The sequence below is a fragment of the Ranitomeya imitator genome, chromosome 2 (assembly GCF_032444005.1).
Source record: "Ranitomeya imitator isolate aRanImi1 chromosome 2, aRanImi1.pri, whole genome shotgun sequence".
NCBI classification, from domain to species: Eukaryota; Metazoa; Chordata; class Amphibia; order Anura; family Dendrobatidae; genus Ranitomeya; species Ranitomeya imitator.
Window position 1 is genome coordinate 222,009,401 of NC_091283.1, and position 27,590 is coordinate 222,036,990.

The window sequence follows — 27,590 nt, forward strand, 5'->3', positions numbered from 1 at the left end:
CCTCTCTCTACACCCCATACCCAATTTGAAGGCCTAATGCAGTGTAGTTTCCAAGAACTACTAAACGAGAGCCGGAAGATCGAAGCTCAGGAAAGGCAACCTGGGGAACACCTTGGAGTGGAACACACCATCTCTCTACACCCCATACCCAATTTGAAGGCCTAATGCAGCGTAGTTTCCAACAACTACTAAACGAGAGCCGGAAGATCGAAGCTCAGGAAAGGCAACCTGGGGAACACCTTGGAGTGGAACACACCATCTCTCTACACCCCATACCCAATTTGAAGGCCTAATGCAGCATAGTTTCCAACAACTACTAAACGAGAGCCGGAAGATCGAAGCTCAGGAAAGGCAACCTGGGGAACACCTTGGAGTGGAACACACCATCTCTCTACACCCCATACCCAATTTGAAGGCCTAATGCAGCGTAGTTTCCAACAACTACTAAACGAGAGCCGGAAGATCGAAGCTCAGGAAAGGCAACCTGGGGAACACCTTGGAGTGGAACACACCCTCTCTCTACACCCCATACCCAATTTGAAGGCCTAATGCAGTGTAGTTTCCAAGAACTACTAAACGAGAGGCGGAAGATCGAAGCTCAGGAAAGGCAACCTGGGGAACACCTTGGAGTGTAACACAACGTCTCTCTACACCACGGAAGGGCTGATTCTTAGGAAGGAAGGCTGTTGGAAATAAGCATTGCGCGTCCGAGGGTGATTATATTCTTATTAGGTATATACTCACCCTCGGACGCGCCCTGCTTCTTTATTTGGAATGAATGTTTATTTGCAATGTGGTGTTGACTTTCTCTATTATTTTGGTAATTAATGATTTTATTATTTTCATTGTTTTGCATCTTCTCGGCAATAATATAAAGAAGACGCGACAGGACAACACTCGGTGGATGCCATATGTGTGTTTTCAATTGAAAAAACCTTTCAGTTAACTACTTGTAGGAGAAAGTAATTGTAGCTGGTGGCCATTTTTAGTACTGTACCAGATTTTAGTTGTGTGTTTGTTTTTAATGTTAAAATGTCTGCATTTGATATCTCTCCAGTATTTTCTTTTTTGTAAGCAAAATACTTATTTTTATATTTTCTGATGTTGGTTCCAGGGGTACACGGGCAGCAGTGCCCTGGTCAGTGTAGTAGTAGTTGAAAGAATGGACCGCAGACAGGCATCGAAGGCCTAAAATAAAAAAATTGGGCTGGCTGTAGGCAATTTTAAATTGGTTCCAGGGGTACACGGGCAGCAGTGGTGTGGTCAATGGAGGCCTAGTGGAAGGAGTCACCGCAGACAGGCATCGAAGGCCTAAAATAATAACACATGGCTGTAGGCAATTTTAAATTGGTTCAAGGGGTACACGGGCAGCAGTGGTGTGGTCAGTGGAGGCCTAGTGGAAGGAGTCACCGCAGACAGGCATCGAAGGCCTAAAATAATAACACATGGCTGTAGGGAATTTTAAATTGGTTCCAGGGGTACACGGGCAGCAGTGGTGTGGTCAGTGGAGGCCTAGTGGAAGGAGTCACCGCAGACAGGCATCGAAGGCCTAAAATAATAACACATGGCTGTAGGCAATTTTAAATTGGTTCCAGGGGTACACGGGCAGCAGTGGTGTGGTCAGTGGAGGCCTAGTGGAAGGAGTCACCGCAGACAGGCATCGAAGGCCTAAAATAATAACACATGGCTGTAGGCAATTTTAAATTGGTTCCAGGGGTACACGGGCAGCAGTGGTGTGGTCAGTGGAGGCCTAGTGGAAGGAGTCACCGCAGACAGGCATCGAAGGCCTAAAATAATAACACATGGCTGTAGGCAATTTTAAATTGGTTCCAGGGGTACACGGGCAGCAGTGGTGTGGTCAGTGGAGGCCTAGTGGAAGGAGTCACCGCAGACAGGCATCGAAGGCCTAAAATAATAACACATGGCTGTAGGATATTTTAAATTGGTTCCAGGGGTACACGGGCAGCAGTGGTGTGGTCAGTGGAGGCCTAGTGGAAGGAGTCACCGCAGACAGGCATCGAAGGCCTAAAATAATAACACATGGCTGTAGGCAATTTTAAATTGGTTCCAGGGGTACACGGGCAGCAGTGGTGTGGTCAGTGGAGGCCTAGTGGAAGGAGTCACCGCAGACAGGCATCGAAGGCCTAAAATAATAACACATGGCTGTAGGCAATTTTAAATTGGTTCCAGGGGTACACGGGCAGCAGTGGTGTGGTCAGTGGAGGCCTAGTGGAAGGAGTCACCGCAGACAGGCATCGAAGGCCTAAAATAATAACACATGGCTGTAGGCAATTTTAAATTGGTTCCAGGGGTACACGGGCAGCAGTGGAGTGGTCAGTGGAGGCCTAGTGGAAGGAGTCACCGCAGACAGGCATCGAAGGCCTAAAATAATAACACATGGCTGTAGGATATTTTAAATTGGTTCCAGGGGTACACGGGCAGCAGTGGTGTGGTCAGTGGAGGCCTAGTGGAAGGAGTCACCGCAGACAGGCATCGAAGGCCTAAAATAATAACACATGGCTGTAGGCAATTTTAAATTGGTTCCAGGGGTACACGGGCAGCAGTGGTGTGGTCAGTGGAGGCCTAGTGGAAGGAGTCACCGCAGACAGGCATCGAAGGCCTAAAATAATAACACATGGCTGTAGGCAATTTTAAATTGGTTCCAGGGGTACACGGGCAGCAGTGGTGTGGTCAGTGGAGGCCTAGTGGAAGGAGTCACCGCAGACAGGCATCGAAGGCCTAAAATAATAACACATGGCTGTAGGCAATTTTAAATTGGTTCCAGGGGTACACGGGCAGCAGTGGTGTGGTCAGTGGAGGCCTAGTGGAAGGAGTCACCGCAGACAGGCATCGAAGGCCTAAAATAATAACACATGGCTGTAGGCAATTTTAAATTGGTTCCAGGGGTACACGGGCAGCAGTGGTGTGGTCAGTGGAGGCCTAGTGGAAGGAGTGACCACAGACAGGCATCGAAGGCCTAACATAACAAAAATGTCAATACAATGGTATTGTCAGTGGCAGGCATTGAAGGATGTCAGCGCATAGACTAAACATTGGTGGAGCTGTGAGATAATTTTGCAAGTGGTAGAGCACTGTTTGAGCTGGGGTGGGGGGAAACTGTCTTGTGGCCGGCGGTACAGGCCCAGGGCCCCTCATATTACAACGGTGTGTCTGACGTTGGGTGCGCACCACCACCGCCAGAGACACTTTATTGTACTAGGAGGGACCCAGTGGCAGTGCCGTCGACCAAAAGCGGGCTCACCCACCTCTTCAGACAAACTGCACTCTCACGGGTGCTGTCGCCAAGTGTCGATACCACGGCCCCGTGTGGGGAGTTTGGCCATTTAGTGAGGTGTAAACATGTCGTATGCTGGACAATCAGGTGCTGAAAATTACGAGATTGGAAAAGGCATTCAGAATAGTCCACAGGCAAGACCTTTTCATAGGAAAGCTAGGTGTCAGCCGGGCAAGGTGGGGCAAAAGATTTCGAAATCCAGTTGTGGTTCATTTTAATGAAGGTTAGATCATCTACATTTTGGGTAGCCAGACGAGTCCTTTTTTCTGTTAGTATTGAACCTGCAGCACTGAATACTCTTTCTGATAGGACACTAGCTGCCGGGCAAGCAAGCTCCTGCAATGCATATTCTGCCAATTCTGGCCAGGTGTCTAATTTGGATGCCCAGTAATCAAATGGGAATGACGGTTGAGGGAGAACATCGATAAGGGATGAAAAATAGTTTGTAACCATACTGGACAAATGTTGTCTCCTGTCACTTTGAATTGATGCTGCAGTACCTGTCCTGTCTGCGGTCATAGCAAAATCACTCCACAACCTGGTCAGAAAACCCCTCTGGCCAACGCCACTTCTGATTTCTGCCCCTCTAACTCCTCTGGTCTGCTGGCCCCTGCAGCTCGTGTGAGAATGATCACGGGCGCTGTGTGCAGGGAATGCCAGAAGCAAACGGTCAACAAGAGTTGATTGTTTGGTTGCTAATATTAGTTCCAAGTTCTCATGTGGCATTATATTTTGCAATTTGCCTTTATAGCGAGGATCAAGGAGGCAGGCCAACCAGTAATCGTCATCATTCATCATTTTAGTTATGCGTGTGTCCCTTTTGAGGATACGTAAGGCATAATCCGCCATGTGGGCCAAAGTTCCAGTTCTCAAATCTGCGGTTGTGCTTGGTTGAGGGGCAGTTTCAGGCAAATCCACGTCACTTGTGTCCCTCAAAAAACCAGAACCCGGCCTTGCCGCGCCACCAATTTCCAGTGGCCCCGGAAAAGCTTCCTCATTAAAAATATAATCATCCCCATCATCCTCCTCGTCCTCCTCCTCCTCTTCGCCCGCTACCTCGTCCTGTACACTGCCCTGGCCAGACAATGGCTGACTGTCATCAAGGCTTTCCTCTTCCTCAGCTGCAGACGCCTGATCCTTTATGTGCGTCAAACTTTGCATCAGCAGACGCATTAGGGGGATGCTCATGCTTATTATGGCGTTGTCTGCACTAACCAGCCGTGTGCATTCCTCAAAACACTGAAGGACTTGACACATGTCTTGAATCTTCGACCACTGCACACCTGACAACTCCATGTCTGCCATCCTACTGCCTGCCCGTGTATGTGTATCCTCCCACAAAAACATAACAGCCCGCCTCTGTTCACACAGTCTCTGAAGCATGTGCAGTGTTGAGTTCCACCTTGTTGCAACGTCTATGATTAGGCGATGCTGGGGAAGGTTCAAAGAACGCTGATAGGTCTGCATACGGCTGCAGTGTACGGGCGAACGGCGGATATGTGAGCAAAGTCCACGCACTTTGAGGAGCAGGTCGGATAACCCCGGATAACTTTTCAGGAAGCACTGCACCACCAGGTTTAAGGTGTGAGCCAGGCAAGGAATGTGTTTCAGTTGGGAAAGGGAGATGGCAGCCATGAAATTCCTTCCGTTATCACTCACTACCTTGCCTGCCTCAAGATCTACAGTGCCCAGCCACGACTGCGTTTCTTTCTGCAAGAACTCGGACAGAACTTCCGCGGTGTGTCTGTTGTCGCCCAAACACTTCATAGCCAATACAGCCTGCTGACGTTTGCCAGTAGCTGCCCCATAATGGGAGACCTGGTGTGCAACAGTGGCAGCTGCGGATGGAGTGGTTGTGCGACTGCGGTCTGTGGACGAGCTCTCGCTTCTGCAGGAGGACGAAGAGGAGGAGGAGGGGGTGCGAACGGCTACAGCCAATTGTTTCCTAGACCGTGGGCTAGGCAGAACTGTCCCAAACTTGCTGTCCCCTGTGGACCCTGCATCCACCACATTTAACCAGTGTGCCGTGATGGACACGTAACGTCCCTGGCCATGCCTACTGGTCCATGCATCTGTTGTCAGGTGCACCTTTGTGCTCACAGATTGCCTGAGTGCATGGACGATGCGCTCTTTAACATGCTGGTGGAGGGCTGGGATGGCTTTTCTGGAAAAAAAAGTGTCGACTGGGTAGCTCGTAGCGTGGTACAGCGTAGTCCATCAGGGCTTTGAAAGCTTCGCTTTCAACTAACCGGTAGGGCATCATCTCTAACGAGATTAGTCTAGCTATGTGTGCGTTCAAACCCTGTGTACGCGGATGCGAGGCTAAGTACTTCCTTTTTCTAACCATAGTCTCATGTAGGGTGAGCTGGACTGGAGAGCTGCAGATCGTGGAACTAGCGGGGGTGCCGGTGGACATGGCAGACTGAGAGACGGTGGGAGATGGTATTGTTGCCACCGGTGCCCTAGATGCAGTGTTTCCTACTACGAAACTGGTGATTCCCTGACCCTGAAGGCTTTGGCCTGGCAAAGAAACCTGCACAGATACTGCAGGTGGTGCGGAAAATGGTGGCCCTACACTGCCGGAAGGGATGTTGCGTTGCTGACTAGCTTCATTGGCCGAGGGTGCTACAACCTTAAGGGACGTTTGGTAGTTAGTCCAGGCTTGCAAATGCATGGTGGTTAAATGTCTATGCATGCAACTTGTATTGAGACTTTTCAGATTCTGTCCTCTGCTTAAGGTAGTTGAACATTTTTGACAGATGACTTTGCGCTGATCAATTGGATGTTGTTTAACCCCTTTCTGCCATTGGACGTAATATTCCGTCCATGTGGGGTGGGCCTTAATTCCCAAGGACGGAATATTACGTCCAGCGCGATCGGCCGCGCTCATGGGGGGAGCGCCGCCGATCGCGGCCGGGTGTCAGCTGCTTATCGCAGCTGACATCCGGCACTATGTGCCAGGAGCGGTCACGGACCGCCCCCGGCACATTAACCCCCGGCACACCGCGATCAAAGATGATCGCGATGTGCCGGCGGTGCAGGGAAGCATCGCGCAGGGAGGGGGCTCCCTGCGGGCTTCCCTGAGACCCCCGCAGCAACGCGATGTGATCGCGTTGCTCCGGGGGTCTCCTACCTCCCTCCCTGCAGTAAGTCCCGGATCCAAAATGGCCGCGGATCCGGGTCCTGCAGGGAGGGAGGTGGCTTACCAAGTGCCTGCTCAGAGCAGGCACTTGGTAACGCTGCACTGCTCTCAGACAGATCGGTGATCTGTCAGAGTGCTGTGCAAACTGGCAGATCACCGATCTGTATTGTCCCCCCCTGGGGCAAAGTAAAAAAGTAAAAAAAAAAAATTCCAAGTGTGTAAAAAAAAAAAAAAAAAAAAAAAAAACCTAAATAATGAAAAAAAAATAAATATATTATTCCCATAAATACATTTCTTTATCTAAATAAAAAAAACAAAACAATAAAAGTACACATATTTAGTATCTCCGCGTCCGTAACGACCCGACCTATAAAACTGGCCCACTAGTTAACCCCTTCAGTAAACACCGTAAGAAAAAAAAAAAAAAAACGAGGCAAAAAACAACGCTTTATTATCATACCGCCAAACATAAAGTGGAATAACACGCGATCAAAAAGACGGATATAAATAACCATGGTACCGCTGAAAGTGTCATCTTGTCCCGCAAAAAACGAGCCACCATACAGCGACAACAGCAAAAAAATAAAAAAGTTATAGTCCTCAAAATAAAGCGATGCAAAAATAATTATTTTTTTCTATAAAATAGTTTTTATCGTATAAAAGCGCCAAAACATAAAAAAATGATATAAATGAGGTGTCGCTGTAATCGTACTGAACCGAAGATTAAAACTGCTTTATCAATTTTACCAAACGCGGAACGGTATAAACGCCTCCCCCAAAAGAAATTCATGAATAGCTGGTTTTTGGTCATTCTGCCTCACAAAAATCGGAATAAAAAGCGATCAAAAAATGTCACGTGCCCGAAAATGTTACCAATAAAAACGTCAACTCGTCCCGCAAAAAACAAGACCTCACATGACTCTGTGGACTCAAATATGGAAAAATTATAGCTCTCAAAATGTGGTAACGCAAAAAATATTTTTTGCAATAAAAAGCGTCTTTCAGTGTGTGACGGCTGCCAATCATAAAAATCCGCTAAAAAACCCGCTATAAAAGTAAATGAAAAAAATGTATTTATTTCCATTTTCCCATTAGGGTTAGGGCTAGGGTTAGGGTTAGGGCTAGGGCTAGGGTTAGGGTTAGGGTTAGGGCTAGGGCTAGGGTTAGGGCTAGGGTTAGGGCTAGGGTTAGGCCTAGGGTTAGGCCTAGGGTTAGGGTTAGGGCTAGGGCTAGGGTTAGGGCTAGGGTTAGGGCTAGGATTAGGGCTAGGGTTAGGGCTAGGGTTAGGGCTAGGGTTAGGGTTAGGGCTAGGGTTAGGGCTAGGGTTAGGGCTAGGGTTAGGGCTAGGGTTAGGGTTGGGACTAGGGTTAGGGTTAGGGCTAGGGCTAGGGTTAGGGTTAGGGTTGGGGCTAGGGTTAGGGCTAGGGTAAGGGCTAGGGTTAGGGTTAAGGCTACAGTTAGGGTTGGGGCTAAAGTTAGGGTTAGGGTTTGGATTACATTTGCGATTGGGATTAGGATTAGGGGTGTGTCTGGGTTAGAGGTGTGGTTAGGGTTACCGTTGGGATTAGGGTTAGGGGTGTGTTTGGATTAGGGTTTCAGTTATAATTGGGGGGTTTCCACTGTTTCGGCACATCAGGGGGATCTCCAAACGCGACATGGCGACCGATCTCAATTCCATCCAATTCTGCATTGAAAAAGTAAAACAGTGCTCCTTCCCTTCCGAGCTCTCCCGTGTGCCCAAACAGGAGTTTACCCCAACATATGGGGTATCAGCGTACTCAGGACAAATTGGACAACAACTTTTGGGGTCCAATTTCTCCTGTTACCCTTGGGAAAATACAAAACTGGGGGCTAAAAAATAATTTTTGTGGGAAAAAAAGAGATTTTTTATTTTCACGGCTCTGCGTTATAAACTGTAGTGAAACACTTGGGGGCTCAAAGTTCTCACAACACATCTAGATAAGTTCGTGGGGGGGTCTAGTTTCCAACATGGGGTCACTTGTGGGGGTTTCTACTGTTTAGGTATATTAGGGGCTCTGCAAACGCAATGTGACGCCTGCAGACCATTCCATTTAAGTCTGCATTCCAAATGGCGCTCCTTCCCTTCCGAGCCCTCCCATGCGCCCAAACGCTGGTTCACCCCACATATGGGGTATCAACGCACTCAGGACAAATTGGACAACAACTTTTGGGGTCCAATTTCTCCTTTTACCCTCGAGAAAATACAAAACTGGGGGCTAAAAAATAATTTGGAGGGGAAATTTTTTATTTTATTTTCACGGCTCTGCGTTATAAACTGTAGTGAAATACTTGGGGGCTCAAAGTTCTCACAACACATCTAAATAAGTTCCTTGGGGGGTCTAGTTTCCAATATGGGGTCACTTGTGGGGGGTTTCTACTGTTTAGGTACATTAGGGGCTCTGCAAACACAATGTGACGCCTGCAGACCATTCCATCTAAGTCTGTATTCCAAATGGCTCTCCTTCCCTTCCGAGCCCTCCCATGCGCCCAAACGCTGGTTCTCCCCCACATATAGGGTATCAGCGCACTCAGGACAAATTGCACAACAACTTTTGGGGTCCAATTTCTCCTGTTACCCTCAGGAAAATACAAAACTGGGGGCTAAAAAATTATTTTTGTGGGAAAAAAATTTTGTTTTATTTTTACGGCTCTGCATTATAAACTTCTGTGAAGCTCTTATTGGGTCAAAGTGCTCACCACACATCTAGATAAGTTCCTTAGGGGGTCTACTTTTCAAAATGGTGTCACTTGTGGGGGGTTTCAATGTTTAGGTACATCAGTGGCTCTCCAAACGCAACATGGCGTCCAATCTCAATTCCTGTCAATTTTGCATTGAAAGGTCAAACGGCGCTCCTTCCCTTCCGAGCTCTCCCATGCGCCCAAACAATGGTTTACCCCCACATATGGGGTATCAGAGTACTCAGGACAAATTGTGCCACAACTTTTGTGGTCCAATTTCTTCTCTTACCATTGGGAAAATAAAAAATTGGGGGCGAAAAGATAATTTTTGTGAAAAAAAAATGATTTTTTATTTTTACGGTTCTGCATTATAAACTTCTGTGAAGCACTTGGTGGGTCAAAGTGCTCACCACACCTCTAGATAAGTTCCTTAGGGGGTCTACTTTCCAAAATGGTGTCACTTGTGGGGGGTTTCAATGTTTAGGCACATCAGTGGCTCTCCAAACGCAACATGGCGTCTCATCTCAATTCCTGTCAATTTTGCATTGAAAGGTCAAACGGCGCTCCTTCCCTTCCGAGCTCTCCCATGCGCCCAAACAATGGTTTACCCCCACATATGGGGTATCAGAGTACTCAGGACAAATTGTGCCACAACTTTTGTGGTCCAATTTCTTCTCTTACCATTGGGAAAATAAAAAATTTGGGGCGAAAAGATAATGTTTGTGAAAAAAAATGATTTTTTATTTTTACGGTTCTGCATTATTAACTTCTGTGAAGCACTTGGTGGGTCAAAGTGCTCACCACACCTCTAGATAAGTTCCTTAGGGGGTCTACTTTCCAAAATGGTGTCACTTGTGGGGGGTTTCAATGTTTAGGCACATCAGTGGCTCTCCAAACGCAACATGGCGTCCCATCTCAATTCCAGTCAACTTTGCATTGAAAAGTCAAATGGCGCTCCTTCCCTTCCGAGCTCTGCCATGCGCACAAACTGTGGTTAACCCCCACATATGGGGTATCAGCGTACTCAGGACAAATTGTACAACAACTTTTGGGGTCCATTTTCTCCTGTTACCCTTGGTAAAATAAAACAAATTGGAGCTGAAGTAAATTTTTTGTGAAAAAAAGTTAAATGTTAATTTTTATTTAAACATTCCAAAAATTCCTGTGAAGCACCTGAAGGGTTAATAAACTTCTTGAATGTGGTTTTGAGAACCTTGAGGGGTGCAGTTTTTAGAATGGTGTCACACTTGGGTATTTTCTATCATATAGACCCCTCAAAATGACTTCAAATGAGATGTGGTCCCTAAAATAAAATGGTGTTGTAAAAATGAGAAATTGCTGGTCAACTTTTAACCCTTATAACTCCCTAACAAAAAAAAATTTTTGGTTCCAAAATTGTGCTGATGTAAAGTAGACATGTGGGAAATGTTACTTATTAAGTATTTTGTGTGACATATCTCTGTGATTTAATTGCATAAAAATTCAAAGTTGGAAAATTGCGAAATTTTCAAAATTTTCGCCAAATTTCCGTTTCTTTCACAAATAAACGCAGGTAATATCAAAGAAATTTTACCACTATCATGAAGTACAATATGTCACGAGAAAACAATGTCAGAATCACCGGGATCCGTTGAAGCGTTCCAGAGTTATAACCTCATAAAGGGACAGTGGTCAGAATTGTAAAAATTGACCCGGTCCATAACGTGCAAACCACCCTTGGGGGTAAAGGGGTTAAAAAAATGCCAGACTGCACTCTTTCTAGCATCGGATACCTTTTCAGGCATTGCAGACTGAGCTTTAACCGGATGGCCACGCTGTCCTCCAACAGGTTTTAGCTTTGCCACGCGTTTTGGGCAAGATACGGGCCCGGCAGATGGAACCTGTTGCGATGTTGATGCCTGCTGCGGCCCCTCCTCCTCCGATTCAGAACTGCTGCCGCCTGCACCCTGTTCCCCCAATGGCTGCCAATCGGGGTCAAGAACTGGGTCATCTATTACCTCTTCTTGTAGCTCGTGTGCAACTTCGTCTGTGTCACCGTGGCGGTCGGTGGTATAGCGTTCGTGATGGGGCAACATAGTCTCATCAGGGTCTGATTCTTGATCAGCACCCTGCGATGGCAATGTTGTGGTCTGAGTTAAAGGACCAGGATAGTAGTCTGGCTGTGGCTGTGCATCAGTGCACTCCATGTCAGATTCAACTTGTAATGGGCATGGACTGTTAACTGCTTCACTTTCTAAGCCAGGGACGGTATGTGTAAAGAGCTCCATGGAGTAACCCGTTGTGTCGCCTGCTGCATTCTTCTCTGTTGTTGTTTTTGCTGAAGAGGACAAGGAAGCGACTTGTCCCTGACCGTGAACATCCACTAACGACGCGCTGCTTTGACATTTACCAGTTTCACGAGAGGAGGCAAAAGAGCTAGAGGCTGAGTCAGCAAGATAAGCCAAAACTTGCTCTTGCTGCTCCGGCTTTAAAAGCGGTTTTCCTACTCCCAGAAAAGGGAGCGTTCGAGGCCTTGTGTAGCCAGACGACGAACCTGGCTCCACAGCTCCAGACTTAGGTGCAATATTTTTTTTCCCACGACCAGCTGATGCTCCACCACTACCACTACCCTCATTACCAGCTGACAATGAACGCCCCCGGCCACGACCTCTTCCACCAGACTTACTCATTGTTTTAAAAACGTTAACAAACGAACGGTATTTGTTGCTGTCACACAACTTACACGGTGAGCTATAACTTCAGTATGATTTAGCTACCCCTTTACAGGTGGGTGAGACCACAACGAAAATCAGCCACAATGTTACACACTCTGTTGTTGTTGGCAACAAATGAGATGGCACACACGCAGGACTGTCACTGAAGCGCAAATGTAAATATTTATCTCCCACTGATTTGTGTTTGTTTTTTTTAAAAGGGAGACTTCAGAAAAAAAAAAAATTAAAAAAAAATTATTTTTTACAGAAGAATTTATAAAACAAATAAAATGAAATGATTGTTTCAGGGAGAATTTAGGAAAAAAAAAAAAAAAAAAAAGGCTTTGTAGGGCCCACAGAGTGAGAGAGGACGCACACAGGAGTCAGGAGTGGCACACAAGCCCAGAGGCCAATATTTATCTCCCACTGATTGATGTACTGATTTTTTCAGGTAGATTTTGGAACCCAAATCAAGCTAAAAAAAATAATAGGCTTTCTATGGCCCACAATTGGGGAGAGAGAGAGAGATGGCACACCCAGGAGTCAAGACTGGCACACAAGCAGAAGGGGCAATATGAATCTCCCACATTTTTATTTATTTATTTTTTTTTTTTTCAGGGAGACTTGAGAGAAAAAAAATACCAAAAAAATGATTTTTTTCAGGAATAATTTAGAAACCAAAGAAAATAAAATGATTGTTTCAGGGAGAATTTAGAAAACAAATAAAACAAAAAATAGGCTTTCTAGGGCCCACTGAGTGACAGATGACGCACACAGGAGTCAGGAGTGGCACACAAGCCCAGAGGCCAATATTAATCTCCCACTGATTGATTTAGTGATTTTTTTCAGGTAGATTTTGGAACCCAAATCAAGCAAAAAAATTAATAGGCTTTCTATGGCCCACAATTGGGGAGAGAGAGAGAGATGGCACACCCAGGAGTCAAGACTGGCACACAAGCAGAAGGGGCAATATGAATCTCCCACAGATTTTTTTTTTTTTTTTTCAGGGAGACTTGAGAGAAAAAAAAATACCAAAAAAATGATTTTTTTCAGGAATAATTTAGAAACCAAAGAAAATAAAATGATTGTTTCAGGGAGAATTTAGAAAACAAATAAAACAAAAAATAGGCTTTCTAGGGCCCACTGAGTGACAGATGACGCACAGCGGAGTCTGGAGTGGCACACAAGCCCAGAGGCCAATATTAATCTCCCACTGATTGATTTAGTGATTTTTTTCAGGTAGATTTTGGAACCCAAATCAAGCAAAAAAATTAATAGGCTTTCTATGGCCCACAATTGGGGAGAGAGAGAGAGATGGCACACCCAGGAGTCAAGACTGGCACACAAGCAGAAGGGGCAATATGAATCTCCCACAGATTTTTTTTTTTTTTTTTCAGGGAGACTTGAGAGAAAAAAAAATACAAAAAAAATGATTTTTTTCAGGAATAAGTTAGAAACCAAAGAAAATAAAATGATTGTTTCAGGGAAAATTTAGAAAACAAATAAAACAAAAAATAGGCTTTCTAGGGCCCACTGAGTGACAGATGACGCACACAGGAGTCAGAAGTGGCACACAAGCCCAGAGGCCAATATTAATCTCCCACTGATTGATTTAGTGATTTTTTTCAGGTAGATTTTGGAACCCAAATCAAGCAAAAAAATTAATAGGCTTTCTATGGCCCACAATTGGGGAGAGAGAGAGAGATGGCACACCCAGGAGTCAAGACTGGCACACAAGCAGAAGGGGCAATATGAATCTCCCACAGATTTTTTTTTTTTTTTTCAGGGAGACTTGAGAGAAAAAAAAATACAAAAAAAATGATTTTTTTCAGGAATAAGTTAGAAACCAAAGAAAATAAAATGATTGTTTCAGGGAGAATTTAGAAAACAAATAAAACAAAAAATAGGCTTTCTAGGGCCCACTGAGTGACAGATGACGCACACAGGAGTCAGGAGTGGCACACAAGCCCAGAGGCCAATATTAATCTCCCACTGATTGATTTAGTGATTTTTTTTGGTAGATTTTGGAACCCAAATCAAGCAAAAAAATTAATAGGCTTTCTATGGCCCACAATTGGGGAGAGAGAGAGAGATGGCACACCCAGGAGTCAAGACTGGCACACAAGCAGAAGGGGCAATATGAATCTCCCACAGATTTTTTTTTTTTTTTTTTTTTCAGGGAGACTTGAGAGAAAAAAAAATACAAAAAAAATGATTTTTTTCAGGAATAATTTAGAAACCAAAGAAAATAAAATGATTGTTTCAGGGAGAATTTAGAAAACAAATAAAACAAAAAATAGGCTTTCTAGGGCCCACTGAGTGACAGATGACGCACACAGGAGTCAGGAGTGGCACACAAGCCCAGAGGCCAATATTAATCTCCCACTGATTGATTTAGTGATTTTTTTTGGTAGATTTTGGAACCCAAATCAAGCAAAAAAATTAATAGGCTTTCTATGGCCCACAATTGGGGAGAGAGAGAGAGATTGCACACCCAGGAGTCAAGACTGGCACACAAGCAGAAGGGGCAATATGAATCTCCCACAGATTTTTTTTTTTTTTTCAGGGAGACTTGAGAGAAAAAAAAAATACAAAAAAAATGATTTTTTTCAGGAATAATTTAGAAACCAAAGAAAATAAAATGATTGTTTCAGGGAGAATTTAGAAAACAAATAAAACAAAAAATAGGCTTTCTAGGGCCCACTGAGTGACAGATGACGCACACAGGAGTCAGGAGTGGCACACAAGCCCAGAGGCCAATATTAATCTCCCACTGATTGATTTAGTGATTTTTTTCAGGTAGATTTTGGAACCCAAATCAAGCAAAAAAATTAATAGGCTTTCTATGGCCCACAATTGGGGAGAGAGAGAGAGATGGCACACCCAGGAGTCAAGACTGGCACACAAGCAGAAGGGGCAATATGAATCTCCCACAGATTTTTTTTTTTTTTTTTCAGGGAGACTTGAGAGAAAAAAAAATACAAAAAAAATGATTTTTTTCAGGAATAAGTTAGAAACCAAAGAAAATAAAATGATTGTTTCAGGGAAAATTTAGAAAACAAATAAAACAAAAAATAGGCTTTCTAGGGCCCACTGAGTGACAGATGACGCACACAGGAGTCAGGAGTGGCACACAAGCCCAGAGGCCAATATTAATCTCCCACTGATTGATTTAGTGATTTTTTTCAGGTAGATTTTGGAACCCAAATCAAGCAAAAAAATTAATAGGCTTTCTATGGCCCACAATTGGGGAGAGAGAGAGAGATGGCACACCCAGGAGTCAAGACTGGCACACAAGCAGAAGGGGCAATATGAATCTCCCACAGATTTTTTTTTTTTTTTCAGGGAGACTTGAGAGAAAAAAAAATACAAAAAAAATGATTTTTTTCAGGAATAAGTTAGAAACCAAAGAAAATAAAATGATTGTTTCAGGGAGAATTTAGAAAACAAATAAAACAAAAAATAGGCTTTCTAGGGCCCACTGAGTGACAGATGATGCACACAGGAGTCAGGAGTGGCACACAAGCCCAGAGGCCAATATTAATCTCCCACTGATTGATTTAGTGATTTTTTTTGGTAGATTTTGGAACCCAAATCAAGCAAAAAAATTAATAGGCTTTCTATGGCCCACAATTGGGGAGAGAGAGAGAGATGGCACACCCGAGTCAAGACTGGCACACAAGCAGAAGGGGCAATATGAATCTCCCACAGATTTTTTTTTTTTTTTTTTTTCAGGGAGACTTGAGAGAAAAAAAAATACAAAAAAAAGATTTTTTTTCAGGAATAATTTAGAAACCAAAGAAAATAAAATGATTGTTTCAGGGAGAATTTAGAAAACAAATAAAACAAAAAATAGGCTTTCTAGGGCCCACTGAGTGACAGATGACGCACACAGGAGTCAGGAGTGGCACACAAGCCCAGAGGCCAATATTAATCTCCCACTGATTGATTTAGTGATTTTTTTTGGTAGATTTTGGAACCCAAATCAAGCAAAAAAATTAATAGGCTTTCTATGGCCCACAATTGGGGAGAGAGAGAGAGATGGCACACCCGAGTCAAGACTGGCACACAAGCAGAAGGGGCAATATGAATCTCCCACAGATTTTTTTTTTTTTTTTTTTTTCAGGGAGACTTGAGAGAAAAAAAAATACAAAAAAAAGATTTTTTTTCAGGAATAATTTAGAAACCAAAGAAAATAAAATGATTGTTTCAGGGAGAATTTAGAAAACAAATAAAACAAAAAATAGGCTTTCTAGGGCCCACTGAGTGACAGATGACGCACACAGGAGTCAGGAGTGGCACACAAGCCCAGAGGCCAATATTAATCTCCCACTGATTGATTTAGTGATTTTTTTCAGGTAGATTTTGGAACCCAAATCAAGCAAAAAAATTAATAGGCTTTCTATGGCCCACTATTTGTGAGAGAGATGGCACGCTCAGGACTGGCACACAAGCCCAGAGGCCAATATTAATCTCCCATTTTTTTTTTTTTCCAGGGAAAATTTATAAACCCAATAAAAAAAATAATAATAAATAGGCTTTCTATGGCCCACTATCTGAGAGAGAGAGATGGCACGCTTAGGACTGGCACACAAGCCCAAAGGCCAATACTAATCTCCCACTGATTGATTGATTGATTTTTTAAGGTAGAATTATGAACCCAAATCAACCAAAAAAATAAATAGGCTTTCTATGGCCCACTATTTGTGAGAGAGATGGCACGCTCAGGACTGGCACACAAGCCCAGAGGCCAATATTAATCTCCCACTTTTTTTTTTTTTCCAGGGAAAATTTATAAACCCAATAAAATAATAAAAAAATAGGCTTTCTATGGCCCACTATCTGAGAGAGAGAGAGATGGCACGCTTAGGACTGGCACACAAGCCCAAAGGCCAATATTAATCTCCCACTGATTGATTTATTGATTTTTTCAGGTAGAATTTAGAACCCAAATCAAGCAAAAAAATTAATAGGCTTTCTATGGCCCACTGAGTGAGAGATGGCACACACAGGAGTAAGGAGTGGCACACAAGCCCTGAGGCCAATATTTTTCTCCCACTGATTGATGTTGTGATTTTTTCTGGTAGATTTTGGAACCCAAATCAAGCAAAAAAATAAATAGGCTTTCTATGGCCCACTGAGTGAGAGATGACACAGACAGAGATGGCACTCTAGCAGAAATGTCAATCTTAATCTCCCACCAAAAAAAAAAAAGAAAAAAAAAAAGGAACTGTCCTTCAATTACTATCTCCCTGCAGTAATCTCAGCCAGGTATGGCAGGCAGCAATAAGGAGTGGACTGATGCACAAATTAAATAAAAAGTGTGGACAAACAAACAAGATAGCTGTGCAGAAAGGAAGGAACAAGAGGATTTGTGCTTTGAAAAAAGCAGTTGGTTTGCACAGCGGCGTACACACAGCAATGCAGCTATCAGGGAGCCTTCTAGGGCAGCCCAATGAGCTACAGCGCTGAGGAAAAAAAAAAAAAAAAGGAGCTTCCACTGTCCCTGCACACCGAAGGTGGTGTTGGGCAGTGGAAATCGCTACAGCACAAGCGGTTTTGTGGTTAATGGACCCTGCCTAACGCTATCCCTGCTTCTGACGAAGCGGCAGCAACCTCTCCCTAAGCTCAGATCAGCAGCAGTAACATGGCGGTCGGCGGGAACTCCCCTTTATAGCCCCTGTGACGCCGCAGACAGCAAGCCAATCACTGCAATGCCCTTCTCTAAGATGGTGGGGACCAGGACCTATGTCATCACGCTGCCCACACTCTGCGTTTACCTTCATTGGCTGAGAAATGGCGCTTTTCACGTCATTGAAACGCGACTTTGGCGCGAAAGTCGCGTACCGCATGGCCGACCACGCACAGGGGTCGGATCGGGTTTCATGAAACTCGACTTCGCCAAAAGTCGGCGACTTTTGAAAATGTTCGACCCGTTTCGCTCAACCCTACTACCGACTACCAAAGAGAGAGAACCCCTACAGACCTTTTTATGTTTAGGTGTGTGGGTGGACAAGGGCAGGGTGAGGGTTTGGAACATAAGTTGTCATTGTAGAGAAAGTACAATTTATGGGTTAAACAATATGATCTACTGTTAAATATCTTAATACACTCAATTGCTATTTTACGGTTACAAACTATTAAGAACAGCGGTACGCGGAGACAAGCAAATCTTGTGAAATACAAATTTGCCAACTTCACCAAATTTTCCCAAAAATTACATTTGTGGCAAATAAATTCATGCAAATTTCAATAATGAAAAGCTTGTAATTGCTTGGAAAATAGACGTGGGGCAGAGGAGAGAGAAAGTCGCTGACCATAACAGCTTACAACTGTAGATGGAAAATGACTCTGCCGTACAAACTGTGCTCTGCTGGGAACTACTGATCTGTGATGGCCCGGTGCTGACCACCACTGTACAAGGTATACACTGCGTGCAGAATTATTAGGCAAGTTGTATTTTAGAAGATTATTTTTATTATTGATCAACAATTGTGTTCTCAATCAACCCAAAGACTCATAAATATCAAAGCTTAATATTTTTGGAAGTTGCAGTGGTTTTTTTTTTATTTGGCTATCTTAGGAGGATATCTGTTTCTGCAGGTAACTATTACTGTGAAGAATTATTAGGCAACTTAATAAAAACCAAATATATTCCCATCTCACTTGTTTATTTTCACCAGGTAAACCAATATAACTGCACAAAATTTAGAAATAAACATTTCTAACATGCAAAAACAAAACCCCAAAAATTAGTGACCAATATAGCCATAGATTCTGTCAGTTGCTTGATCTGTTTACGATCAACATTGCGTGCAGCAGCCACCACAGCCTCCAGACACTGTTCCGAGAGGTGAACTGTTTTCACTCCCTGTAGATCTCACATTTTATGAGGGTCCACAGGTTCTCTATGGGGATCAGATCAGGTGAACAAGGGGGCCATGTCATTATTTTTTCTTCTTTGAGACATTTACTGGCCAGCCGCGCTGTGGAGTAGTTGGAGGCATCTGGTGGAGCATTGTCCTGCATGAAAATCATGTTTTTCTTGAACGATACCGACTTCTTCCTGTACCACTGCTTGAAGAAGTTGTCTTCCAGAAACTGGCAGTAGGTCTGGAAGTTGAGCTTCACTCCATCTTCAACCCGAAAAGGTCCCACAAGTTCATCTTTGATGATACCAGCCCATACCAGTACCCCACCTCCACCTTGCTGGCGTCTGAGTTCGAATGGAGCTCTCTGCCCTTTACTGATCCAGAATCTGGCCCATCCATCCGGCCCATCAAGAGTCACTCTCATTTCATCAGTCCATAAAACCTTTGAAAAGTCAGTCTTCAGATATTTGTTGGCCCAGTCTTGACGTTTTATCTTATGTTTCTTGCTCAAAGGTGGTGGTTTTTCATCCTTCCTTACCTTGGCCATGTCCCTGAGTATCGCATACCTTGTGCTTTTTGCTACTCCAGTAACGTTGCAGCTCTGAAATATGGCACAACTGGTGGCAAATGGGATCTTGGCAGCTTCATGCTTGATTTTCCTCAATTCATGGGCAGTTATTTTGCGCCTTTTTTGCCCAACACACTTCTTGCGACCCAGTTGGCTATTTGCCATGAAACACTTGATTGTTCGGTGATCACACTTCAAAAGTTTGGCAATTTCAAGACTGCTGCATCCCTCTGCAAGACATCTCACAATTTTGGACTTTTCAGAGCCCGTCAAATCTCTCTTCTGACCCATTTTGCCAAAGGAAAGGAAGGTGCCTAATAATTAAGCACACCTTATATAGATGATGTCATTAGACAACACTCCTCCTCATTACAGAGATGCACAGCACCTGATTTACTTAATTTGTAGTTGGCTCTCAGCCTGAACAGTTTGGAGTAGGACAACATGTATAAAAAGTATCATGTGATCCAAAAAACAATTTGCCTAATAATTCTGCATGCAGTGTAATCCATAAACCTTCATAGCTGCAGGGCATAAGGAAGTTTGTGTGGTAATGCATAATGACATTTGCCTGCTCTCTGAAGATTTATCAGTGTATGATGGTAGTGTCAAATCGTACCACCCACTCTACAAAGCTGCTAAACATTTCAAAGTAGGGGTAGGAGGTAGAGCGACCTATCGGCAGGCAAGTATCATAGTAAAATAGCCTATCAAAATGGCAACCTAAAAGTTGATGACAATCGGGCTGATGGGGCAGCAAGCGAAAGGTCAACTCGATGTCGGATTTCATCATAAGGGCTCCTAGGCCAAACTTCCTCATCAATTCAACCGCTCTATCAAAGGAGACATAAGAAACTGATGCATCATCCTTTGAGATGCCATCCTTCACTGACGCCCCCCTGGGATAGGACAGATGATGAATTAATCAACATTTATTAGGCTCCTTTTTGGGAACAATCCCTTGAAGAGAAGCTCTCAAATTTGAAAAGGGGGGGAAGCTGAAAAGGGACCATAACTCTACCAAGGGTGACCTCTCAGTCTTGTCTCTAGCAATAACTGGGTTTTCAATAACAGATCTCAAATTGCCTGGAAAAAAAAAGTGGATGAAGAAACTGAAAGTAGAACCCCAGTGGAACTGTGCTGCAGCATCTTGATTAGGTATTGATCTAATCACAGGGAAACCACGGGCGTCCTTACCTTCATTTGCACTTGTTGTCTTACTGGATGGCTTACCTGACTTGGAGCAACAAACCTCTGGGTGCCGGGCTCCGTGGACTGAACATTCATTTTTATATTAGTGTGACGCCCAGGAGACCGGGATACCCAGCACCGGACCAATGGAGTCTGTCTCTTGAGGGGGATGTCACGGGTGGCTTGACCCGGTGCTGTGGCCTCAGGCAATGCACAGTGTAAGGGGTATCATGAGGGGACAGGCACTTACTTGATCAGCAGCAGGTTCTCCCAGCGGTGACGATCCTGATCCTGGATAGATGGCTATTGTCCAAATGAAAGACTGAGGCACTGAAACGTTTAACCAGTTTACTTTAACATAAAAGGATTTACAACCAGTCCTGTCACCGGAGTCTGTATGGGAACTCTGAGTTACTTTGACCCTGCCGGGGTCTTCGCCTCTTATTGTGCGCAATTTCTGTGTGGCCCTGCTGCTGTATGTGAACTGGCTGCCGGCCCAATCTGTCCCCTCCGGGTCCTGGTTCGACGGGCAACCCGAGTCCTTTTATCGGTTTACCCCCTCCGGGAGTACCGCTGAACTCTGTGTCTGTTGCTGCGTCCGGCCCTAGTGAAGCTGATATCACCTCACGTTTTTCCGGTTGCTGTATTATATATAATGAATACAGCCACGGATCCGGTATCCGTCTTTGCGCCTGTTCTGGGTAGTGATTAATGCTACCCGGTTCTCACAATGTCCTTTTTCTCTATCCCTCTTCTCCTCAGGCCGGTGATTTAGGCCTGGTAACAGTCACAGGGCTGTTAGAGATTCAACTGTATGACCTCTCACTTTCAGCTCCTTAGCCCAACTGCCATTTCTTCTCTCAGACCAGAATGGATCAAGGGGAGTCTCTGGAGCTCCCCCTTCTGGCCGGAGGTGGTAGTGCAGTCTTGCTATTTTAGTATTTGTACTTACTGTTAGTAACTATTTTTGTGGCAAATACCCCTAGGGGTGCCACATTAGCAAAGGCCATAAAACCTGCAGTGGTCTTCATCAAAAAGCCAACACGATTCGGAACAGCACGCAGCCACTGCCTCTTGAGAGAGGGAAGAGAAGCGTTAGCCGAGGATTGACAGGGAGGAGTTCTTTGTGACATTATCAATCTAAGCCACACATCAGTGGTCTTGGGCCCCCACCCAATGTCCGGCTATAGTGAAAAACGCCTCCTGAATTCCTCATCATAGCTGTGTTATGCACTGCCCGCGTGGGATTTAAAAGGTTGTAAATAGAGTCCATATAGATAACTAGTTATAAACAGTGTTTGCGTTGCTCCTGACCCACATCACAGTGGAGCACCACGAAGGTTTGGAGACAATTGCTCATGGGTTTCACTACTTTAGTGCATCTATCAAATGATCTTTCAATTGTGAACCTGCGCTATTATTCAACAGTGTGCTGGTCCGCAGAAATTAAAGACAAAATGTCTATGTATTGGTTATCACATATCTTTTTTTTGGTAGCCTCATTTAAGTGGGTCCCTAAAGGACTGAGACCACAAAAGAAAACTTCTTTACGGAAAGCAGCACACAGTTTTTCATGATGTTTATTTTTTCCATCATGGGGGGAAACGATGACACACTAAGGCCTTTAAGGCCCCTACACCTGCTAACTTATCACTAGTGATGAGCGAATATACTCGTTACTCGAGATTTCACGAGCACGCTCCGGTGTCCTCCAAGTATTTTTTAGTGCTCGGAGATTTAGTTTTCATCGTGGCATCTTGATGCGCTAGAATAATGTCTGGAACGTCACCATTTCTGACCAGAGGCCCTGCTTCTGTCATGCTCAGTAAAGCCATGGGAACAAGACCGGGATTGGGATCTAAAAATGACCCTATTACTACGGCAAGTGGCAGGAGACTTGTGGTGGCTGAATGAGGCAAAGTAGCAGAAGGAGGAAGAATTGGACACGCAGGAGCATTATAGAAAACTGCCTCATTTGCATCAACTGTGGACTGATTGGGGACATTAAACTGTGTATCTCTCTCTCTGTATCTGTCTCTCTTTTACTGCGGCTCTCTCTCTGTCTGTGTCTTTCTGTCTCTCTCGCTCTGTCTGTCTCTGTTTCTGTAACTCTCTGTGTCTCTCGCTTTCTCTGTGTCTTTCTCTGTCTCTCGCTTTCTCTGTGTTTCTCTGTGTCTGTCTCTCAGTTTCTCTCTCTCTGTGTCTTTCTCTCTCTCTCCTTCTGTCTCTGTCTGTCTCTCTGTGTCTGTCTCTGTCTGTCTCTGTGTCTCTCTGTGTCTTTCTTGTCTCTCTTTCACGGTGTCTCTATCTGTGACTGTCTCTCTGTGTCTGTCACTCTTTCTCTCTGTGTCTCTCTTTGTCTATTTTTCTCTGTGTCTCTCTGACTCTCTGTGTCTGTTTCTTTTTCTTTGTGTCTGTCTCTCTTTCTGTGTGTCTTTTTCGATCGGTCTCTCTCTCTGTCTGTCTCTCTTTGTCTCTCTGTCTCTCTCTGTGACTGTCTTTCTCCCTGTGTCTGTCTCTCTCTGTGTTTCTCTCTCTGTGTATCTGTGATGCCCCAGGATCCTGGTTGTCACAGTGACATTGCTTTCCTCACGGGGAGCGTGAAGTCACGCTTGGAAGCGATGAAGGATTCCTTTTATCAGGTTAACACAGTGCACACAAAATGTTCACACTCCAGGCCAGAAAGGGGAGCTCTGAACCCGGATTAAGAGTGAACTCCCCTATAAATACATTCTGGTCTGGAGGGAAAGGGAGTTTTTCTGACAGTTCGTGCCAGACAGCACACTGGAGCAGTCTGAGGCAGAGACATGTTTTGAGCCGTGCAGCCAGTGATGCTGCAGATCCAGGGATGAGAGATACCGAAGGAAAGAACACTGTTAGTGGACGTGTAGGAGCGTGAAGCACAGGAGAGAGACACCAGGGGAGAATAGCAGCGTTTGGATTACCTCCCTGGAAGAGTGCAGATTCCGGTAGCCGGAAGACTGAGGTTGTGTTGGACTCTAGGAAGCACAGCAGAAACCGTAAGGACAGTTGGATTACATATCCCCTGTCTGCCTTAATACCCAGGAGGCATAGTGGCACATAGAGCCCTATAAAAAGGCTTGAGCCACCTTTCATATGAGTTTGTGTCCTAACCTTTATGGAGGATAGAGAAAACTGTGAAGACCTTGCCAGAAGCCATAGGCAGTAAGGGACTATATCATCACCGCACTAATAGGAAGGCTTCTAACTCCACCTGGTAAAGGGGACTATGGATTCGCTTCCAAGCTGGCCGGACCCTGCTTGCCCTGTGATCTGGTGCCCTGGACTGCGGTTGCCTGAAGCTTTCATAAACCAGGTAAATAGACTGCAAACCAGTGTCCTCTATTCTTACTGCACCACTCACCATCTCCAGCTACACACTGGGAGCCCTGGGGACCCAACTTCACCTGTGGGAAGTTATACAATCTAGCTGCCATGACAAACCTTTTTATGTTTAGGTGTGTGGGTGGACAAGGGCAGGGTGAGGGTTTGGAACATAAGTTGTCATTGTAGAGAAAGTACAATTTATGGGTTAAACAATATGTTCTACTGTTAAATATCTTAATACACTCAATTGCTATTTTACGGTTACAAACTATTAAGAACAGCGGTACGCGGAGACTAGCAAATCTTGTGAAATACAAATTTGCCAACTTCACCAAATTTTCCCAAAAATTACATTTGTGGCAAATAAATTCATGCAAATTTCAATAATGAAAAGCTTGTAATTGCTTGGAAAATAGACTGGGGCAGAGGAGAGAGAAAGTCGCTGACCATAACAGCTTACAACTGTAGATGGAAAATGACTCTGCCATACAAACTGTGCTCTGCTGGGAACTACTGATTTGTGATGGCCCGGTGCTGACCACCACTGTACAAGGTATACACTGCGTGTAGAATTATTAGGCAAGTTGTATTTTAGAAGATTATTTTTATTATTGATCAACAACTGTGTTCTCAATCAACCCAAAGACTCATAAATATCAAAGCTTAATATTTTTGGAAGTTGCAGTGATTTTTTTTTTATTTGGCTATCTTAGGAGGATATCTGTTTGTGCAGGTAACTATTACTGTGAAGAATTATTAGGCAACTTAATAAAAACCAAATATATTCCCATCTCACTTGTTTATTTTCACCAGGTAAACCAATATAACTGCACAAAATTTAGAAATAAACATTTCTAACATGCAAAAACAAACCCCCCAAAATTAGTGACCAATATAGCCACCTTTCTTTATGATGACACTCAGCAGCCTCCATCCATAGATTCTGTCAGTTGCTTGATCTGTTTACGATCAACATTGCGTGCAGCAGCCACCACAGCCTCCAGACACTGTTCCGAGAGGTGGACTGTTTTCCCTCCCTGTAGATCTCACATTTTATGAGGGTCCACAGGTTCTCTATGGGGTTCAGATCAGGTGAACAAGGGGGCCATGTCATTATTTTTTCTTCTTTGAGACATTTACTGGCCAGCCGCGCTGTGGAGTAGTTGGAGGCATCTGGTGGAGCATTGTCCTGCATGAAAATCATGTTTTTCTTGAACGATACTGACTTCTTCCTGTACCACTGCTTGAAGAAGTTGTCTTCCAGAAACTGGCAGTAGGTCTGGGAGTTGAGCTTCACTCCATCTTCAACCCGAAAAGGTCCCACAAGTTCATCTTTGATGATACCAGCCCATACCAGTACCCCACCTCCACCTTGCTGGCGTCTGAGTTCGAGTGGAGCTCTCTGCCCTTTACTGATCCAGAATCTGGCCCATCCATCCGGCCCATCAAGAGTCACTCTCATTTCATCAGGCCATAAAACCTTTGAAAAGTCAGTCTTCAGATATTTGTTGGCCCAGTCTTGACGTTTTATCTTATGTTTCTTGTTCAAAGGTGGTGGTTTTTCATCCTTCCTTACCTTGGCCATGTCCCTGAGTATCGCATACCTTGTGCTTTTTGCTACTCCAGTAACGTTGCAGCTCTGAAATATGGCACAACTGGTGGCAAATGGGATCTTGGCAGCTTCATGCTTGATTTTCCTCAATTCATGGGCAGTTATTTTGCGCCTTTTTTGCCCAACACGCTTCTTGCGACCCAGTTGACTATTTGCCATGAAACACTTGATTGTTCGGTGATCACACTTCAAAAGTTTGGCAATTTCAAGACTGCTGCATCCCTCTGCAAGACATCTCACAATTTTGGACTTTTCAGAGCCCGTCAAATCTCTCTTCTGACCCATTTTGCCAAAGGAAAGGAAGGTGCCTAATAATTAAGCACACCTTATATAGATGATGTCATTAGACAACACCCCTCCTCATTACAGAGATGCACAGCACCTGATTTACTTAATTTGTAGTTGGCTCTCAGCCTGAACAGTTTGGAGTAGGACAACATGTATAAAAAGTATCATGTGATCCAAAAAACAATTTGCCTAATAATTCTGCATGCAGTGTAATCCATAAACCTTCATAGCTGCAGGGCATAAGGAAGTTTGTGTGGTAATGCATAATGACATTTGCCTGCTCTCTGAAGATTTATCAGTGTATGATGGTAGTGTCAAATCGTACCACCCACTCTACAAAGCTGCTAAACATTTCAAAGTAGGGGTAGGAGGTAGAGCGACCTATCGGCAGGCAAGTATCATAGTAAAATAGCCTATCAAAATGGCAACCTAAAAGGTGATGACAATCGGGCTGATGGGGCAGCAAGCGAAAGGTCAACTCGATGTCGGATTTCATCATAAGGGCTCCTAGGCCAAACTTCCTCATCAATTCAACCGCTCTATCAAAGGAGACATAAGAAACTGATGCATCGTCCTTTGAGATGCAATCCTTCACTGACGCCCCCCTGGGATAGGACAGATGATGAATTAATCAACATTTATTAGGCTCCTTTTTGGGAACAATCCCTTGAAGAGAAGCTCTCAAATTTGAAAAGGGGGGGAAGCTGAAAAGGGACCATAACTCTACCAAGGGTGACCTCTCAGTCTTGTCTCTAGCAATAACTGGGTTTTCAATAACAGATCTCAAATTGCTTGCTATAGAAGGCTCGCTGGAAAAAAAAAGTGGATGAAGAAACTGAAAGTAGAACCCCAGTGGAACTGTGCTGCAGCATCTTGATTAGGTATTGATCTAATCACAGGGAAACCACGGGCGTACTTACCTTCATTTGCACTTGTTGTCTTACTGGATGGCTTACCTGACTTGGAGCAACGAACCTCTGGGTGCCGGGCTCCGTGGACTGAACATTCATTTTTATATTAGCAAAGGCCATAAAACCTGCAGTGGTCTTCATCAAAAAGCCAACACGATTCGGAACAGCACACAGCCACTGCCTCTTGAGAGAGGGAAGAGAAGCGTTAGCCGAGGATTGACAGGGAGGAGTTCTTTGTGACATTATCAATCTAAGCCACACATCAGTGGTCTTGGGCCCCCACCCAATGTCCGGCTATAGTGAAAAACGCCTCTAGAATTCCTCATCATAGCTGTGTTATGCACTGCCCCCGTGGGATTTAAAAGGTTGTAAATAGAGTCCATATAGATAACTAGTTATAAACAGTGTTTGTGTTGCTCCTGACCCACATCACAGTGGAGCACCACAAAGGTTTGGAGACAATTGCTCATGGGTTTCACTACTTTAGTGCATCTATCAAATGATCTTTCAATTGTGAACCTGCGCTATTATTCAACAGTGTGCTGGTCCGCAGAAATTAAAGACAAAATGTCTATGTATTGGTTATCACATACCTTTTTTTTGGTAGCCTCATTTAAGTGGGTCCCTAAAGGACTGAGACCACAAAAGAAAACTTCTTTACGGAAAGCAGCACGCAGTTTTTCATGATGTTTATTTTTTCCATCATGGGGGGAAACGATGACACACTAAGGCCTTTAAGGCCCCTACACCTGCTAACTTATCACTAGTGATGAGCGAATATACTCGTTACTCGAGATTTCACGAGCACGCTCCGGTGTCCTCCAAGTATTTTTTAGTGCTCGGAGATTTAGTTTTCATCGTGGCATCTTGATGCGCTAGAATAATGTCTGGAACGTCACCATTTCTGACCAGAGGCCCTGCTTCTGTCATGCTCAGTAAAGCAATGGGAACAAGACCGGGATTGGGATCT